The 7,305-nt window shown below is 35.6% G+C and overlaps 1 pseudogene; it reads right to left on the bottom strand.

Moving 5' to 3' along the window:
* Positions 1 to 366: 366 nt before the first annotated feature.
* LOC122126961 lies at positions 367 to 1,647 on the bottom strand (annotated as a pseudogene).
* Between the last annotated feature and the right edge of the window lie 5,658 nt (positions 1,648 to 7,305).

Below are 7,305 nucleotides of genomic sequence, written 5' to 3' on the forward strand. Positions count from 1 at the left end.
CTCCCTGTAATCCTAGCTACTTAGCAGCTGAGGATCATGGTTCAAAGCCAGGCCAGGGAAGAAAGTCCATGAGATTCTTATCTCCAATTAACCACTAGAAAACTGGAAGTGGAGCTGTGGCTCAAAGTGGTAGAGCACTAGCCTTGAGCAAAAAGAGCTCAGAGACAGCACCTAGGCCTCATGTTCAAGCCCCACAAGCGACCAAATAAAGCAATTCGTGGACGAAGTTATCTTCTTCAGACTTGTATAAATATAAGAAAATGAAAAATCCACTTTTGGGTTTTTTTGTTTGTTTTTAACCCAGGGTCTAGGCATGCTGGGTAAGGGATATATTACTGAGTTTCCCAGCCTCGGTTTTAGTTGTAGCTACAAGTGATTGGTAACTGTCTCCTAATCATTATTGCAGGGGTAGGTCCAACATGAGTCCATATATAGCCCTTTTCTGGTCTGGTGGAGACAGTGGGAAATGGTGGTGACCTTGACTTGACATACTCAGATGGTGCATGACAAACAAATTCCAAGTATTCCATCTTCCTGGGAAGGTCTTCCTCTGGCCATATGATATAAGACACAGGGTCAAACTGATCTGTGGGGCTAGAGAGAGCGGGAATGAGCTACGTCAGTGCTGCGCTCTTCTCTCAATACTGGTCCTAGATAAAACCCCTGATCTGAGCAGAGTAGAGCTTTCCATGTTGATCTTCAATCACAGAAACATCATCACCATTTTGGTAATATACTCCCTTGTAGAACATTGATTCTGCAGTGATGATGGTGGAAACAGACTCAGGAGCTTTGATGGGATTTTTTAATTTAAAAATATGTCTTCACCCTTTTTTCCTTTAGTGGAAACTTTCTTTCTGGCAGCTTTTTAAGTAAATGAATAAATAGAAATAATCAGAAACAAAATAATATAGTACCTTAGATGGTGCTTGTCAATATAAATAGATTAACTCACAGTAAGTCTTGGTGGTCCAAGAGGTGAAAATAGCTATGGAGCAGCATTATCAAAATGAGCATTAAAACAAAAAATAGTCAATGATTTCAGCCCAAATGACTAGATTCACAAGTGAAGTAATCTTTGGCCATACTGAAATCCACTGCCCTCTGGATTACTGTAGCTATAATAGCAAGTAGCAGTGTCACATCCTGAACAGAATTCAGTAAGATTAGCGTCTGCAGTTTTTTGTACAACTCTAGCATTCATGTTTGTCTGAACACTAAGCTGTGATACAATTGTGATGAGCTATCAGCCTTGTGTTGTCATATGCACACAAATTTATTCCAGTATAACTATCACATGTTAATAGTCTTATCATCTAAGGCATCGTTATTGCCCCACTGTTACTATTGAACCTGTACCTAAAATGCAGTCACTAACTCTTCAGTGACTAACAAAATGAAATGTAGCATAGATAGAAAGCACCTTTGCCATATGGTTCCCGCATGGATGGAATCTAGTATATATACCACATAACAGTTGGCAAAAATTTCTGCATAAAAGTTGAGTGTATGACATGTGATTCACACTGTGTTAAAAGTAGAAAAATTACTTGAAAAATTACCTGAAAACTTGGACAAAATTGGACAAAAGTCCAATTCATATAAATTAGAACCAAAAGAAATTGGCTTCTGTATAAACATACCCATGTTTATACATATACAGTGAGAAATAGAAGTATGGCAACCTCATACCCTAGGTCAGTTATTGCATGTCTGGCATACCAAATTTAATTGGCATGTAAAGACATACAATCCCTGGAGCCATAGCAGAAAAATGAGTCTGGAGAAATATATACAATTATAAGCAATTTTGGTATCTTTTAGAGTAAATATGAGCTCATGGTGGAAAAATGTTATTTTTTCCATACTAGTCCGCTTAAGGCACGAATAAAATAATTAAGAAATTTAAGATATTAAAAAATAGCAGCTAATAGTGCTTGATATGAAATGTATTCATTACCATATTCATGTAACTGTAACTCCTCTGTTCAGTATTTTTACAAGCAAAAACAAAAAAAAATGAACAAAGAAACAATAAAAGAAATTAGCATGGCATTGAAAATGTTGAATAAACACAGAGGATTTTATCTAAGGGGATTCAGTATCTAGGTACAGATGATAGGTAGCACCTAGGCTACCTATCTCCATCATCATCCAGAAAATGTTGCTGGCTGGAATCTCAAAAATGAACTCTGTGCTCTTTGCAAAGAACAAATTCTCTGCTCACATAATCTTCAGTGAGACTCAGGGAGGGAAGGGAGGATACAATTCTCAATCACTGTGATGATAACGAATTGATACCCTTCCACTCCTCGTTTTTCCAAAGCGCTTGTTATATTTATTCCTGAACTTGAGTCTTGATTTCTGAGTTCTAAACCTAGCTCTAGAAAAATGTGTCCTGCTTTCATGCAGCAGGTATAGAGCAAATGGTAATGGAATAGATTAATTTATACATTCCATTCACAAATGTCTTGCCACCTCTTCACTTGAAGTTTTCTTTTGGTTAAGTCATGTGAGTCCAAGGATGTAATTGTGTTATATCTTTAGTGAGGGTGTTTATGAAGACGATGACCATTTGGATTTTTAGTCACTAGAAGCAGGAAAGGGATTATATTTATAAAGGCAATAGGTGAATTGAAAGTGAATAGATGTACTGTGTGGTAGAAGATGAAGTGAACTTTTTGAGTGAGCTGTTGGAGGAGTTTATTTTCCCTCAGTCTCTGGATAAGTTCTTGCTAACCAGCAGATAATATTGGTTATTTAATAATATTAGTTTATTTATCTTATATGTTGAGGTAGGAAGCAAGAACTGAGAATGAGAAATACTGGTGGCAACTTTTGATATCTTATAATAGTTCTTTTCAGTTGAGATAAATATTACTTTATCTTACCACGCTGCCTTAATTTTATTGGTTGCTACACTGAGTAAAAAGCCAACTGATTAAAGAACATTTGTCCATTTAGTGCTTTTTATACATATTTTCAATGGGCCTTCTAGAAAATTTGTCACAATTTATATTACTCTCAGTAATACATGAATTTATTTCATTTGATTGCAAATATGTTTTATTTTGTCTTTTGTGCCAGTACTGGGGAGGAATCTCAGGGCCTTATTGGTGCTTTGTAGCTTATTGTCCTCTACAACTTGAGCTATACCTCTACTTGTAGCTTTTTGGTGTATAATTAGAAGGACATTCTTGCTTGGGCTGTCTTTGAACTAAGATCCTCAGCATTCTGAGATGCTATGATTAAAAGTGTGAGCCACCACTGTAGAATAGAAAGATTTCATTTTAGTGAGTTTTGAAAAACAACTAAAAAAAACTGTAGTATTCATTTTGTTGCCTGCAGACTTGTATCTAAAGGCTTTAAAACCTTTTAAAAAGTTTATGATGTTAACTATCAAATGTATTGCAAATTAATTTTTATAAAACATAAACATATCTGTTGGGTCTTCGTCCATCCCATGGAAGACGGATGGGGTCCGAGGAAAGGTAAGTGGGCCACTTGCCCATTCCCCAGCCTCCCTTAGCCTCAGAGACAGTCAGATGTAGCAGGGAGTCAAGTCAAGCAGGAACTTACTATCACACAGCAAGCATTTTTAAAGCAAAAACTGCACGGCATAAAAGAGGAGGAAAAGGAACTAACCAATCATTGTAGAGGTCACCCTATCATGCGCCTAAGCTTTCTATACTTTCCCTGCTGTCCACAAGCTGTTCACACACTGAGGTCACTAAACCTGATGGTGATATCCAATCAGATTTTAACGTAAACAACGTTGCTGCCCATGTGCCCCACACATATAAAAATGATTTTTCAAATATTTTATTGGTGTTTTCTTACTTTTTATTTTTGTGCTTTGCTTTTAGATTTCTCCCTGACACCAGAGTTAGAAAACTTTGATGTCTGTTTTCTTCAACTACTTTCATGACTTCATTTAAACTATATATGAATTTATTTATACTTTAGCTATGAAATACAGATTTAAATGTAGCACCTTTCCTATTATTGCCAGCAACATGCTAGTTATTTGCTGGTGTGTGCTTTATGTTAGAACTGGAGCTCAATTCAGGATCTCATTTCCTCAGTTAACTTCTTTGTTCAAATCTGGAGTTCTACCACTTGCATCACAACATCAGTTTTTTGCTGTTCAATTGGAGTAAAGGGATCTGTTTGACCTTCTGGCTGTCTTTGAACTGCAGTCCTCATATCTCTGTCTCCTGAGTTATTAGGATTGCATGTGTGAACCTCCAGTAGCTGGCTAGCAGTTAGGTATTGTTGTTACCATTATTTTCTCTCTAGTTGAAACCACATATTTTAAAAACATGAGATTTGATTGAGGGCTTTGCCTCATTTCACTTATTTTCTCTTTATTTTGGTTTTTATTTTTCCTACCACTGAATTTAGGGATCCCTAGGTGGGATAAATTGATAAAAATTGATAAAAATCAAAAGACTTGCTGACTTCTTATTACCTCTCCTGGTCCAGAGAACTGTTAGCATTCTTCCTCCTCTATGCGCTTTTCCACCTTGACTTTCTTCTGTGTGATTTCTTGGTTATATGCCAAGTTTAATATTCCCTTATTCCCCTTAAGAATCTGTTTGCTATGTTATGTGTCCCTGAGTTGTTATTTTAATTGTTATTTTATTTTTTCTTTAAGTTGGTAACATACAAACTTTTTTACTCTTATGTTTGTTTGGTTTTGTTTTCCCACAGAATTTTATTATTTTAGCACAGGCTGTCCATAAACACTCAATTGTTCTGCCTTAGCCCCCAGCATGTTGAAAATAAGAAGCATTTGTCACCATGCCTAGTGGTTTCTTATTTTTATTTTTTATTTTCAGGCTTGTTGTGTACTTATTTACCAATTTTTGTACATATCATACTATTGTGTTGGAATCAAGGACTTTGTAAAATACAGGATATGACTTTTTTACAACTTCAGTGTTGTTTGAATTCATTTTCTGTGTGCGTGTCATAGATCGTCTCTTAAATATATGCACAACTCTTCTTACTTTTATTCTCATTACATCACTCAATATTCAATTTACTTTAACTCAAGTACATGAAATTTGTTCATGACTTCTCCTGTACCCTGTAACACTAACAGAATCTATCCTGTACCCTTGACTTTTGAAAAAAAATAAGTAATTAGTATAAATATATGAATTTTCCTGAGAGACTTTCTGTTCTAGAAGGTTATAATTCACCAGAGTAAGAGTAGTTCAGAGATGAAGGGGAAGTTCTGTTGGATTAATTGTAAGTATTTTACGATATATGTTGGGAAGTATTGAGAGTTGGTATTTACAGGACAGGTTAGTGGGGAGATGAAATGAGTTATTCAGGGGAGGGGAAAGGTATCTAATGTTGTATTGACCCCGTATTGTGAAAGTGTGGAGAAAAGAATAGGTGCATACACAGATGTTTAGGTGCAAACTTCAGTAATAGGGAGTCTGAGAGAATAACAAGGAAAAAAGAGAAAGGATAATAGAAGAAGAGAAAGAAGTACATTAGCCAATAGGACATTCAGAAGCAGAAAACAGAAGACTGAAATAAAAAACACAGCAAAGGAAATAGAACAGAAAAACAAATGATCATTATTTGAGCAGATTATTAGGAGGTAGTTTGTTATTGATAAAAATTAGGGAATGGAGTTGGGAGATACATGAGTAATATATATTACTGTATACAGGAACTGAAACTCAGATATGTGATAGCAATAATTGTTGGGAATTATGGTTCTGATAAGATGGTTTCCATTAAAGAAGTGTGAGAAAGAAAAAAAAGGGGGGAAAGTGTAGTGATATGAAGCTCAAGAATTAAATGGAGAAGGTTGATTGGTAAGATTATTATCTCTAAAACCACCAGAAAACCAGAAGTGGAGCTGTGGCTCGAAGTAGAAGAGCATCATCCATGAAAAAATGAGGTCAGAGACAGTGCCTAGGCCCAGAGTTCAAACCCTGTGACTGCAAAAAAAAAAGAAAAAGAAAAAGAAAGGAAGAAAGGAACAATTGGTGGTAATTATAGTTGAGATACAATCATTTCCTTTCAGAAGAGCAAGGAAGAAAAAATGGGGAAAAATGTGGTAAGATTGAAAGGTGAATCACCTCCTCCTGATTTACAACTTGGAGAAACCAGAGTTAATCTTATACAGATTAATAGCTAATAGGCTTACAAAGAGTAATTTTAAGAATCTTTAGCTGTAGTTTTCCTTGTTAAACCAGACTCTGGGAGATGGTGTACTGTCATTCTCCAAAATACTTTTGCGTATAGTAGTCTCTGTCAATGGTCTTTTCAGGCTGTTGTAAGATGGCTGCCCATTCTCCTCTCTAGGTTTCTGGGATCCCTTAACATTTTACACAGTTGGAATCTACAGCCCAATTTGAAAGAGGATTAAGTTGTAGAAACTGTGGTTCAGATGTGATGGGTTCCATTTTAAAAAGAAAAAGAGAAAGAAAACAAACAGAAAGGGGGGGGTGCAATATGGAAGTCAAGAAATACATAGATGGTTGATTGGTATGATTGATACGTCTGTTAGCTGCCATGAACAAATAGACCACCCAATACGTTTGAACCAATAAAGTGTCAATGACTGATTGTCTTTCATACAGCAATTGTGAAGTCTTAGTTGATTTTATAATGTCTTCTGTGTACATTGCAACATGTTTAGTTTTGCTACCCTAAGAAGTCCTCTTAAGTGGACCTCTTAAAAATATTTGCTTTCTCAGAATCAATTGCCATGTTTTGAGACAAGCAGCTGTTTGTCATAGAACTTAAGGTTTTATTCTGGTTGATAATGAGGCCTCAACTGACACAGGAGCACAGGTGTGTGTATGAATACAGTTACCCAGTGTTAACTAATGAATGAATAAATAGCACTCTGAGTGGTAGCCATTGTGTTATATTTATTTTGATGGCAGAAGATGATAATCCTATACTCATACTTAGTGGAACAATTGAAGAACCTTTCAAGAAGAGAGTATCAAGTTTCCAGGTTTAGTAATTCTCAATGTAGCCTATGGTTAGAGGTGATCACACAAAGTTGAGAGACATGTCCATAGTTGATTCAGGAAAACTAGATAAGGGAAAGCAAGAGAACAATTTTATTCTTTGACTTTCTTATTAATCAGTTACTAAAGAATTTAAAAGGAGCAATAATTTCTGCTATACATTTGATTTAAAAGTGTTGTATGTATGTGTGTATATATATATATATATATATACATATATATATATATTACACACAACATTTTCATTATCCGCTCATAGAGCATTGGGCTGTTTGATTTCCTTGGTTATAGTAAACTG

This window comes from Dipodomys spectabilis, unplaced genomic scaffold (assembly GCF_019054845.1).
Source record: "Dipodomys spectabilis isolate Male_0828 unplaced genomic scaffold, ASM1905484v1 ptg000294l, whole genome shotgun sequence".
NCBI classification, from domain to species: domain Eukaryota; kingdom Metazoa; phylum Chordata; class Mammalia; order Rodentia; family Heteromyidae; genus Dipodomys; species Dipodomys spectabilis.